The sequence below is a fragment of the Sapajus apella genome, unplaced genomic scaffold (genome assembly GCF_009761245.1).
Source record: "Sapajus apella isolate SASKATOON/1434 unplaced genomic scaffold, GSC_monkey_1.0 scaffold40, whole genome shotgun sequence".
In the NCBI taxonomy this organism is placed as follows: Eukaryota; Metazoa; Chordata; class Mammalia; order Primates; family Cebidae; genus Sapajus; species Sapajus apella.
Genome location: NW_022436980.1, coordinates 15154081 through 15167984, shown reverse-complemented (window position 1 = coordinate 15167984; position 13904 = coordinate 15154081).

Here is a 13904-nt window from a genome sequence, read left to right as displayed (position 1 = left end):
GTTCCCTAAGTTTCTCTAAAAAATACTCCTTTTCATAATACGTAAAATTAGAAAACATTAATTAATACATTAACTGGTTATACCATTGATAAAAGGATTATTCTGAAATATTTAAAACATTCAAAAGGGCAAAATTGCATAACTTTTCAGCAGTATTTGGATTAAACGTATTAGACATGTTATTAGAATGTATAATATATTCCACATCATATATATTTTTTTTGAGACAGAGTCTCACTCTGTCACCAGGCACCATGCTTGAGTGCAGTGGCGCGATCCCAGCTCGCTGCAACCTCTGCCTCCCGGGTTCAAGCAATTCTCCTGCCTCAGCCTCCCGAATAGCTGGAACTACAGATGCCACCACGCCCAGCTAATTTTTTGTATTTTTTAGTAGAGATGGGGTTTCACCATGTTGGCCTGGATGGTCTCAATCTCTTGACCTCCTGATCCGCCTGCCTCAGCCTCCCAAAATGCTGGGATTACAGGCGTGAGCGACCGCGCAGGGCCTCCACATCATATTTTTAAGCATCACATAGGCTATTAAATACTAAGTGCCTATGATGAGACAGATATTGTATTGGTGCATGTTTTAAATAATGTTTCATTGAATTTCTCTGATAGGAGAGGCGTGATGCCTATTTTAAAGAAGAAGACAATGTAAATAACTTTGTCACAATTCCAGATACAGAGCGGTTGAGCCAGGATCCATGCCCAAGATGCTGAAGTTCACGGTCAATTCTTTATATTGTTTATTATCCCATTATAAGAATATACATCTATCTACACTTAGAGAGACTAACAAAAAGATAGATTAGTATTAAATAACCTATTTGTTTTTCTAGTAACTAATGCCATTGATATTCAAGGTAATATGATTATAAATAAGACATATTAAAACTGCTTTGAAAATAAATGACTGTGTAAATGTTAGCTACATTTTAATCTTATGTCTAAGCAATTAAGTGGAACTAACTCACTGTTTGAAAAGTCAGTGCAGTATATTTGGCTGTATAAGCATTATACTTTCACAATAGCATACGTCAGTTAAACACTGAACATATATTTCTCATGTAGGCTTTTTCATTAAAACTTTCTTAAAGACTCTATTTTTACATGAAGCTGGAAAACTGGGGCTCATTTTTTTCTTAGCACCCTATCTTTACCTGTTCATCCTCATTCTAATCCAATTTCTTCTTTTTATCCTAATTCTACTTCTCAAATATTTTCCTGATAAATGATTTTCACATGCACAACTATGCATTGGAAAATCAATGACCAGACAAATGACTGCAAAAGCAGATCTCATTCTCAAGTTGTCTTATCCCTTTTTATTGGCTGTCTCTAGGAAAGGTTTTACCGTGTAATGATCAAGCCCCTAAACGAGAGAACACATCTTCAGTTAGGTATATAGATGTGTGCACATTCACACAAATACACAGAGGCAGACAACACATACACGCACACACTATGGGTTAATCTCTCCCCACATTTTTTTTTTGTTTTTGGAAGAGAGAATATAGGATTTACTTCTCAGAAAAGAAATTGTTTGAAGGACTACAAAATATTTGTCAAATAGAAAGTAGCCATGGAAATATTCATGATCCTTTGATGGGAGGCATTCATAAGTCAAAGGTCCAATAGTGAATTAGACTCAATAGATGAAATAAAATTTGTATGAGTAAACCTAATCATATTATCTCTATACTACCAAGAAACAAATGAGAGCCTCAATATCACAGATGCTCTAAATAATTTTTTTACATACATCAGAAGACCATTTATTATCAGAGAGCAAAGGCCAGAGTCTCCAGAAAGTACAGTATTTGATTTAAAAAAAGAAAAATGTGAGGTTAGGCATAGTGGTTCACGCCTGTATCCCCAACACTTTGGGAGGCCAAGGTGGGAGGATTGCTTGATCCCAGCCTGGGCAACATGGCAAATCTCTGTCTCAATCTCTACAAAAAACACAATTAGCCAGGTGTGGTGGCACAAGCCTGTAGTTCCAGCTACTTGGGAGGTTGAGGTGGGTAGATCACTTGAACCCAGAAGGTGGGTGCTGCAGTGATCGCTCCACTACACTCCAGCTTAGGCAACTGAGCAAGATCCTGTCTCCAGAAAAAAAAGAAAAAAAACAAGTATCTTTGGACGCTCTCAGCAATTCAATTTGGACTATTCGGAGCTAAATAATCAAAATAAAATTTTAAGATTTCCCAAAATTATTTTTTCTTTAGATTCTACTTTCCCAGGTAGGACCTAGTAATTTTAGCTTCAATTAGCAGTTTAAATTCATAGCTTGATACATATAACATCTGAGAGTTTGACTTCCACAGAGATAGCAGTTTTGGACAGCTGTGTGTAATTCTTTGAATTCTCATCAGTAAGGAAACCACATTTTTAGTTAAATCAGATGTGGTTACTGCTTCAAAACTGATTCACAACACTCTCCCTGGAATGACTTATTAAGGAAATGGAATATTTCTTTTACAAAACGGTTTATATCTAAGCATTAGAGTCGTTCCTTGTATGCTAAACCATTTCTAAAAACCAAGTTTGCTCTGAAATTTTGGGCTTCTACATTGTTGGTCATAATTAAATTTCTTTTTCTAAGCTTGAAGATAATTGTCTACCAATACCCTTAAAATAGTCTAACTGAAAGACAAATAGTTATAACCTATTGTTGAACATGAGTCCAAGAAGAAGGACTATTTAAAATATGTGTAGTTTTATTTACTATAATAAAATAGTAAATTTTATTTGTAATAAATAAAACTACGCATATTTTAAATAGTTTTTAAATAATTTAAATAGTTTTAATTACTATAAATATTTTAAATTACTACCAAAAGTAGTAACCTTTTTATAATATTTTTTTAATTTAGAGAGCTTTGTTTTTGATATCTAATAGCTGCCTACGAGCTGCATAAAAGATGATGGGTTTTTGGTCATAAACACCACTTAACAGATCAATCTGCCCTCATGTTCCTAACTGATGGATCTATTTACAGAGAAATGTCATTAAAAGATTGCCTGTAGAGCTGAGTGCAGTGGCTCACGATTGTGATCTCAACACTTTGGGAGGCTGAGGTGGGCGGACTACCTGAGATCAGGAGTTCGAGACCAGCCTGGCCAACATAGTGAAACCCCATGTTTACTAAAAACACAAAAAATTAGCTGGGCATAGTGGGGGAGCCTGTAATTCCAGCTACTTGGGAGGCTGAGGCAGAAGAATTGCTTGAACCCGGAAGGCGGAGGTTGCAGTGAGCCAAGATCGCATCATTGCACTCCAGCCTGGGCAACAAGAGCAAAACTCCATCTCAAAAAAAAAAAAAAGAAGAAGAAGAAGAAGACTGCCTGTAGTGGCTTTGTTACTCTTCCATTAGTTTGGGTTTAAGTTTTCTTGAATATAATAAACTCATTAAAATATCAAATATGTACTTCACAGCACTTAACTATATTTTTTGTTGCCCTGATGATAATAGTAATTTATGTAATCAGTGTTCATCTCAAAGGTTTACACTGACTGAGAAATATTGTTGATTTCACGAAGCTTCTGCCCATAGATGAAGTGAACTTTACATTGGTCCCCTCAGCATCATTGCCTAGCAGCACCTGGCATTGCACCAAAAAAAACCCAGTGCAGGGGTGGGGCACTTCTTTGGTTTGGCCTCCTTATTCCTCACTCTTATCATTGGAGATCACATATGAAAGTGCATATAGGATATGAATGGGAAATCTGCTTCTCAATTTCTCCTTTAAAATGATTTTTCCAAGCTTTTGATCCAATGGGGGAAATCCTGTGGTTGGGAGCAAAGTCAAGTGGGCTTTACCAAAATAGTTTGCATTCCATTTTTAAAATTGAAGTCCGGAATGGGGCAGCTGAGGTTTAGAAACTTGGATGAGTATAGGGAACGGTTCAGTTATGATTTGGGTCTCTAAATCAGCTTGAATTTCCAGATTTAAATCACATCTGTTTATAATAGCAATTAACTGAGCTTCTGCTAAAAGATGCCTTTGTGTGATGAAGCTTGTGACTAACTAACGGCACCAGTCAACACAACTGGTTTTGTCCCTGGCTCACATTTTCTTCTTAGAGAAGAAAATTTTCTTTTCTCCCTTTCTTTCCCAGGGCTTCTACAAGAGTGGGAAGTTTGTGTTCAGTTTTGGGGTGAGTCCCAGGCGGGCACGGATGGCTTTCTGGACTGAGGAGGCAGCAGCTTCTTAGAGGAAGCTACCACAGTGTAAGTCTTTTCCTGCCATCCCTGTCTGTGCAGGTACCAGAAGATGCCTCCTTAAGTTAAATGCTTTTGCAAAAGGCATCCTGCTGTTTCTTTAATGGTCCATTTGTTGCATTAGTTTCCCTCTTCACCCTTACTTATAGCCATATCCTTTGCCATGTGACTTTGCAGCTCCTCCTCCCACAAAAATGTCAGAGCATAATTTCCCACCTCTCAACACTGCATTGGGCCATGTGATTTGCTTTGGCCAACAAAATCATGTGGAAGTAATAGTCCACTAGTTCTGAGCCTCGGCCTGAAGCTGCCTACTATGTTTCCTCTTGACCTTTTGCATTTGTCACTGCCATGAGAAAAACATAAGTAAATAACCCTGCTAATTCCAAGAGGAGGTTGAGAGACACACAGAGCAGGTCTGTACCACATAAGTTACCTCATTCAAGGCCAGCCTAGAGCAGAGCTGCTAGTCAACCCAGAGCCACATGAGCAAGCCCAGCCAATGTCACTAAAGCCCAACCTGCATCAGCTGCCTCACAGACATATGGGTCACAGTAATAAATGATTGCTGTTTTTAAACCAGTGCACTTTTACATTGTTATTATGCAACAATAACTAACGAGTTCACCTTTTCACAGTTAGCTGAGTTCCTGGTTGACTTACTGGCCATGATAATACCAAGAACAGTCATTCCATAAGAAGTCAGAGACATTTTGTTAAAGCTCCACTGATAAGTCTTTTGTGCTAGTGAAATGCTTTCTTCCTCCTTGACCTTCCTGGGACCAACATTCACTACCCAGAACCCTCAACCCTATAGCATATAGAAATATGCTACTGAATATACTTTAGTATCAATAAATAAGAATCTGTTGTAGTAATGCCAGGTAGCAATTTAGAGATCTTTGTTAAGTATGTAAATCATACACAAGCCTCTTGACAGACCGAGCATGTGATATGTTTTGCCTGGGTTGGGCCACATTTGCCCTTTTCATTGTTCCAAAAGTTCACTGTTCAAGATAGGTTCATACAATTACTCTTTCTTTGTGTCCACATAATTACATGCCAATACCTTTCCTCAAATTAGAAATTATATTCAGGCTAAATATTCTGCTGACACCACAGTCCTCACCAAATGTCAAAGTCTCTTAAAAAATATTCTCAGCTCAAAAGGCCTAATTAGGTTTTCAGTGATTCATGTCAATGGTCATTAGAACAATCACACAAATCAGCAAGCACTCAGGTGTCCAGACACTAAATGGAGACATGAATCTAAAAGATCACAGACAACAGGACTAAAAGAATTCAAAAAAGTTTTCTCACTGCTTTCATTAACCTTTTCCTTATGTTTTCACATTTCAGACACCAATTCTCTAGATCTATAAAGTTGTTCAGCAACAAGGTTCAGGGAAAGGAGATGGAAATAATATGGATAGTCTCTTTAAATTGACATGTACTTGGGAAGTAGTTATGAAACATGCTTACGGATGCATACATCCTCACCCATTTTCCTTCAAGCTTTCAGATTATCCTAGATGAAGCAACAGTAACAACGATGTGAGGGAGACAGGCATGCTTTGTTCTTGTGTTCCCAAATGGCACAGGGCATTCTTGAGGGACAGATGAATTTAATGATTTAGTAGAAATACCATGACCTTTAGAAATAAGCAGACTTTGATTGGACTTCTAAATGAATACTATGGATCTATAATTTATTAGAAGTCAGACCTTGAACATAACACCTAAACCCCTGAGCCTCAATTACATCATCTGTAGGATGGCAGCAATACTAATTGTGTCAGAGCTTGACGCTCTTTAAAGGAGAAAATGCACACATTAAAGAGGAAATGGGGGCTGAGCATGGTGGCTCACACCTGCAATCCCAGTATTCTGGGAGGCCAAGGTGGCAGAATCTCTTGATGCCAGGAGTTGAAGACCAACCTGGGAAACACAGCTAGACACTGTATCCACACAAACACACAAAAAGCCAGGTGTCATGGTGCACATCTGTAATCTTAGCTACTCAGAAGACTGAGGCAGGAGGATCACTTGAGCCTCGGAGTTTAAGGTTGCAATGAGCTATGATCACACCAATGCACTCCAGGCTGGACAACAGAACAAAACCCTGTGATATGGTCTGGCTGTGTCACTACCCAAATCTCACCTTGAATTGTAGTAATGAATCCCCATGGCCAAGGGTGGGGCAAGTTGGAGATAATTGAATCATGAGGGCAGTCTCTCCCATACTGTTCTCATGGTAGTGAATAAGCCTCACACGATCTGATGCTTTTATAAATGGGAGTTCCCCTGCTGTCTCTCTTGCCTGATGCCATATAAGACATGGCTTTGCTTCTCCTTTGCCTTCCACCATGATTGTGAGACCTCCCCAGCCATGTGGAACTGTGAGTCAATTAAACCTATTTCCTTCATAAATTACCCAGTCTCTGCTATGTCTTCATTAGCAGCATAAGGACAGACTAATACACTCTGTTTAAAATTATAAAAAGGGGAAAGGACTCTGGGGCCCACTGTCAAGTACAGATTAGATTGCTGCATAGCAGAGAAACCCAATTCAACAGAGAGGATATGGTCAAAGATAGAGACAGTAAATTAAAAAATAGTTTTCTGTTTGTTTGTTTTTTAATGACAGTCACAAGTAGTATCTTTTCCCATATTGGGAAAGCAAAGTTTCTGAGAGCTGCTTACTTGCTGGTGGTATTTGGTTTAATAGATTAATCTTTATGCAAATGCTGGCCTAGCTGTTTGCAGTAATTCCTGGAAATTATGTCCACATATCTGAAGCATTTCTCATTTTAGCTAAAGTCAAATCTGTGCTGCTGTCAGCAGGGTAGATGGCAATGTCAAAATTTGTCACAGGCTAAAGGATCACAGCGATACAGAATGGTTGACTCCTGGCTAAACAGTATCCCTTAATCCTGGAACTGCGGCCCTAAGTGAAAACAGCTGACCTCATTTTTCCACCCAAATGTTGCCTTTTTGGCCTGCTACATTCCTATCCTATGCCCATAAAAAAGAATTCAGCTGGCAGAGCCACACAAGCAGCTTACAAGGGAGGGTACAAGCTCCTGAGTGTTGAGGATACGAGCTGCTGAGGGCTGAGCAAAGAAGCAGCAACTGAGTGTCAGAGACTATGGATACACATGGCTAACTTCAGACAGTGAGTCAAGGAAAGGCCACCTTCTTCCCACACCACCACTTCTCCAACTCCCCATTCCACTGAGAGCCACATCCATTGCCCAAGAAAATCCTCTGCATATACTACCCTTCAATCGGTTCACAGGACCCAATTCTTCCTGGATGAACAAGCACTCAGGTACCAAGAGGGTGGGGCTTGGACACTGCCTCAGTACCCACACCCACAGAGCCTGCTCCCGCCGGAGAGGAGCAACCAGCTGGTTCCAGCATACATTCCCTCCATTTTCCACACTTGCTTGTGCAATCACATGCTCCCTCTCTTAAGGAGTGGCCAGCAGCACGTTGAGTAAAACAACCCACTCCGGTTTCCACCTACAAAGGGGGTCAAGGGAACTATCCTGTCTCAACAGTACCTCCTACACAGTAGGCACTCAATGTATATGAGTTCATCTACTTTATCCTGGTCTACTGCAGTTAACAACAACGTGGACATAGGTATCCAAATCCAGCTAGGACTGATGGAGCGACATTTAGGTGACTTCACCTCTTTCAGTTTAGTTACTTGCATTCTTTGTATCCTAGTCTATTTTGCATACATAACATGGTATGCTATGTTGGGGGGGGAAAAATTAAATAATGTAATGAAAGAGCTTTAAAGATCCTCCCAGACCAGAGACTTTGAGAGCATCATCAAACAAGAATCTTCCTACCTCCCTGCTATTTTCCCTTCTCCTTCCTCATGCTTCAAGTTGAGAGAATCAAAGCTGCGGATGCAAAGCAAGGATTGGGCAGCAATGGAGGAAAAGAGCAATCAGACCTCACTTCTGTGTCCAAGTTTCAGTTATAGGAAATAAAAGAGAAAGCCGCACCTTACAAAGAAGATTAAATTGTTGATTAATATCTCGGACACCCTTACTGAGTTGAGTTCATGTTTTGGGATTTTAAGTGACTATAGAACTGTTTATTATCTATGAGTGAACCAGAAACTTATGAATCCTGCTCAAGTTCCTATTCAGGGGCAGGGAACTTAAATACGAGGCCCTTTTTGATCGTGGGTCTGGTTCTTTAGACTGAAAGTCATTGAGTGGACAATACAGCAACACATTTAGCAATTGCTTATTTTTGCCACATTATTACTTCTGTGCCTCGGCTTAGCAAAGAAAAAATGATCACCTGCAATATGGAGCCATAAGTAACATCAGTGAGAATGCCAAAAGAAAAGAGGCAATTGCAGACAAGAACTGTTACTGGTAATTTCTTTCTTACCTTTCCTTTTGTTTTTCTTCTTACTCATGTCTTACACACAAACCAAGCAGTGGATGGCACAAATTATCCCACCATTACAACTAATGAGATGAACTTTCTATTGTATCCAATTACAATTTCAATTTTGTAAACAAATCCATCTTCCATTGTGTCCAATACAAAACTTAGCAAACAGCCTTATAGAGTCCTTGTAATTATTGCCAGTGATAGTGGATTTAAAGGATTTGGGGTCATCTATCTAAATTAATGCATGGTCTGATTATAAAGAACATCACGATGTGATTCGTTTCTTAAAGGATCTTTTCAGAAATTAAAATAACACACAGTTAGACTATCAATTCCTTGAACTTCCTCTGCATCCAGGCAGCTTATAATTAACAAGCAAGGATAATCATTCCAAATGCAACTTTTAATACCACTGACATGTTCCTCCCTTAGAAGCTAGCGATTTCTAATCCCTTTATTATTAATTATATTAATGCAAACTACTATATGTGGTTGTGAAGGAAAAGAAGCAAATCAAAGTTAGCACACTAATTCATTTAAATTTAAATTGCTGAGAAATGATATGCTCTTTAGCCCGTGATATCAAGCAAAAGAAAAAATAACCCTCGTACCACATAATAGACTTTTTTCGTATATGAAGAATCCAAAGAAATACTTCAAGTTCAAAATTGCTCTGAATCCTGAGATGATATACTCACATTCTCTGTGGATTTAAGGAGGAAAAAGAAAATTCAGAACACACCTGAATGACAGCAAAATGACTCCAAGAGCAACTTGGTTAGCCAATAACTCATATGCTAAATGAGAGGGTATTCCAGGTTACAAACAACACCTTTGAGAAGTATAAACCTCATTTAAATTTCATTTTCCATGCTAGTGCCATTTTTGTATTTTACTGATCATCATTTTAGGCAGTTGTTCTTGTTCACCTTGAAGAATACATGATATTCTGTATAGAAGGTAGCCTCATCTGCATTTAGGTTTCTTTTTTTTTTTTTTTTTTTTTTGAGATGGAGTCTCATTCTGTCACCTAGGCTATAGTGCAGTGGCACAATCTCTGCTCATTGCAACCTCTCCCTCCCAGGTTCAAGCAATTCTTCTGCCTCAGTCTCCCAAGTAGCTTGGGATTACAGACATGCACCAGGACATCCAGCTAATTTTTTTTTTTTAAGTAGAGATGGGGTTTCACATGGTGGCCAGGCTGTTCTCAAACTCCTGACCTCAGGTAATCCACCTGCCTCAGCCTCCCAAAGTGCTGCAATTATGGGCATGAGCCACCGCGCCTGGCAAACATTTAGATTTGAAAGTATAATGCACACATATAAACCTACACACAATCTATTCATGTGAATAAGGAATGTGGAGTTCAGAAAAGCACTTTCTGAAGAGTCCATATTCATAGTATGAAAAAATATTTTTTATTTCAACATTTTGACTTATTTGCAATAGCCCATTCACCTAAATGCCTCTGTTTGTCCCAACAATTATCCAAATGCTTCTCTTTCTGTAAGACTAAAATTCAGCTGAATAATGTTGTGATCGTTATTTTATTTTCTAATGACTTCCATGCACCTATACTTAGAAATATCCGGTTTGCGATAGACCCTCAGTAAAAAAGTACAGGAAAAAAGGAAATGATAAAGGTGAGAATGCAGGGGAAGAGAGGAAGAAATATCACAGAACACATGGTAATTAAGGAGAGCGTGTAACTCCAGCCAACCTACTCACTACTGTAATGAGTTTTCTCCACATGCCTATGATGGTTAAGCAAACTGTTTTTTTTTTTTTAACTATTATATTTCAGCAATGCTAAGGTCTGCATTTTTCTTTCTCTTATTTTACCTTTTCTATAACTGAGATACAAGTTAAGCTGATGATCCCTTACTTTGCCTGGCAGCAATCATAGTTATCATTTTGTTTTAAAAATAGGTTCAAAAGCTCCAGCAATGAAACTTGCAAAATTAAATTTCACAATGTTGGAGGAAAATTAAGGACACTCTTTTAATCTATATAAGATACAATGTTGTGGGTGGAGTTCAGAAGGGCATGGATCAAACTGGATGAGCACGTTCCAAACGAAATTCTAAGGTAGAATCCCTCGAAATCATTGTAAAACTGATTTAAGAGCCCAGCACCCATGCACTTTAGTTATAGTTTGGCCTTTAACTGGACAAAGAAAATGTGTGGAGAAGCATAGATCATGGTGACTGTCAACGGAAAAGCAATATGGGAAGAATCAGACTCAGAATTGTAAGAAATTCCAACATAGTTCACTGATATTGTTGATTGCATGTATGGTGAGAGAAATACATGATTAAAAACTAGTGTCTAAATAATACTGAAATAGGAGAGTTCCCTGATTCCCCTAATTCCCCTAGCAGGATGTGTGACAGGGGTGTGGCTTGCCTGTTCAGTCACCCAGAAGCTCAAACCCCTCGGGAGAGCATGCAGACGGGCAGGTGCAGAGGCCAGCCGAGGCTTTGGGCTCCGGCTCCCTGGTAGTGTCTAGTGGTTGTTAGATATAGTGAACCCCAAGTTTCTATTCAAAGAATCAGTATGTCAGTATGTTCAGCTCTCTTTTCTTTAATTCCCCATTTTCAAGTTTAATTTCCTTATAGTTTCAGTAAACATGTTCCACCAGTTCTAATCAGTAGTTCACATCTATCACCCTGTCCCCTGCTCCGGCCTGACTCATTCCAGTCACCTGCTCCGATCACCTGCTTTGTGACGTTTCCATAACCGTCCTTCCCACCAAACCACCCACCCCACCACTCCCGTCCCCTTGCTCCCTTTAAAATAGCCAACCGGAATTAGACTAGACTGTGTAGCCTAACTCTAGCCAATAGGGGAATGACACAGCAGTAGAAGTGACCTCTGTCAGGAATAAATACTCCTTCCCCTCCCCTGTCCAGATGTGCATTCGCCATTATTTCATCTGTGAGCAGCACCCTTCCATAGAAGTAAATTGCCTTGCTGAGGAAATTTATATTCAAGTGCTACTTCTTTTGTGGCACCAGAAATTTTACATATAACAGAGTGGGTGCCTGCAACAAAGTTCTTTCAGCTTTGCTGTCCACAGATGGCTTGAGTGTTAGCCCCCTCAATGAACCCTCTACCTTTTTGCAAGACCAGAGGGCCAGTGTGACAGTTTTCTGTACCTTGCGCTCTTGTCCAGTGTCCTGAAAAAATCGGGTCATACATAGCCTCGATGGATGAATGCAAGGTTTCACTGAGTGGTGGGGGTAGCTTTCAGCGGGATGGATGGGAAGCCAGAAAGGGTGGCTGGAGGGGAAAGGTGACCCTCTTCTGGAGTCAGGCTGCCCAGTAGCCGAATTCCTCTCTGACCACCCCCAGCTGAACTCCTCACAGTGTTCAGATGGCCCTCTTCCTGCTCTCCCTTTCTCTGCTGCATCGTTCTGCTGTCCAGCTGCTGGTCTGCTGGCTTGCTGGTCTGCTTCTGGAGCTTAGAGTTCGGGGTTTTTATGGGTACAGGATAGGGGGTATGGTGGACCAAAAGGCAACTTTTTGTCATGAAAACAGGAGTGCTGGTCCTCATTTAGGGCCATGGGTCTTAGGCTTGAGGGTGGGCCTTTGCCTTTGACTCTTCTACCCAGTAGTCCCATCTCCTGTGTGTATCAATACTATCAGAGCTCTTTCAGCAGGAAGAAAATACATATTCTAGGTGATAAAACAAGGTGTTATAGCTTAATTAACAGCATTTTCGTTTCTTACTGCATAAAATAACTGTGAGTCTTATAACTGGTATTTTGAGTCAATTAAATGTAGTATATAATAAATCAGTCAAGAATACATCACAAAGAATGATTCACATTTGCTAGAAAAGTATAAGCAATACAGTTGACTCATGAACAATGGGTAGATTAAGGGCTCCAGTCCCCACCATCGACAGAAAAAGTGAAACTTTGTAAAATATTTGAAGAGATTTATTCTGAGCCAAATGTGAAGACGGTGACCTGTGACACGGCCCCACGAGGCTCTGAGAACATGTGAACCAAGGGGTTAGGTTACAGCCTGGTTTCATTTTGGTTTTATAGTTTTAGGGAGACATAAGACATCAATTGATACATGTAAGGTGTTCATTGGTTTGGTCCAAAAAGGTGGAACAACTTGAAACAGGGGAGACTTATAGGTCATAAATGGCTTCACAGATTTTCTGATTGGCAATTGGTTAAAGAGTTATCTAGGCCAGGCGCAGTGGCTCACGCCTGTAATGCCAGCACTTTGGGAGGCCGAGGCGGGCGGATCACAAGGTCAAGAAATCGAGACCAGCCTGGCCAACATGGTGAAACCCCGTTTCTACTGAAAAAAAAAAAAAATTAGGTGGGCGTGGTGTCGGGCACTTGTAGTCCCAGCTACTCGGGAGGCTGAGGCAGGAGCATTGTTTGAACTCAGGAGGTGGAGGTTGCAGTGAGCCAAGATGCCACCATTGCACTCCAGCCTGGCACCTGGCAACAGAGCAAGATCTGTCTAAAAAAAAAAAAAAAAAAGAGTTGTTATCTAAAGACCTGGAATCAATAGAAAGGAATGTCTAGGTTATGAGGGGGTACAGAGGCTAAGGTTCTTTTTTTTTTTTTTTTTTTTTTTTTTTTCTGAGACGGAGTCTTACTGTGTTGCCCAGGCTGGAGTGCAGTGGCACAGTCTCAGCCCACTGCAACCTCCATCTCCCAGGTTCAAACAATACTTCTGCCTCAGCCTCCCAAGTAGCTGGGACTACAAGTGTCCGACACCATGCCCAGCTAATTTTGTGTATTTTTAGTAGAAACGAGGTTTCACTATGGCCAGCTGGTCTCAAACTCCTGACCTCATGATACACCCACCTTGGCCTCCCAAAGTGCTGGGATTACAGGCTTGAGCCACGGCGCCCAGCCAAGGTTCTTATTATGTAAGATAATAACCTCTTCAGGATCAGGAAAAAATCTGAAAGCCGAAGGGGATTCTCGTCAGAATGTAAATTTCTCCAGCCAAAGATAGCTTTGCAGGGCCATTTCAAAATATATAAAATAAATATATTTGGGTTTAAAATATTTTTATTTTTTTCAGGGCTTGCTATCTGTCTGATGCTATATTAGAGTCAGTTTGGAATTTGGCACCTTATTGCTACAAAGAGTTTATCTGTCTTAGGATCTGTTTTAATGTTAATGTTGGTCAGCTGTGCCTGAATTCCAAAGGGAGGGGAGTATGAGGCATGTCCAACCCCACCTTCTCATAATGGCCTGAACTAGCTTTTCA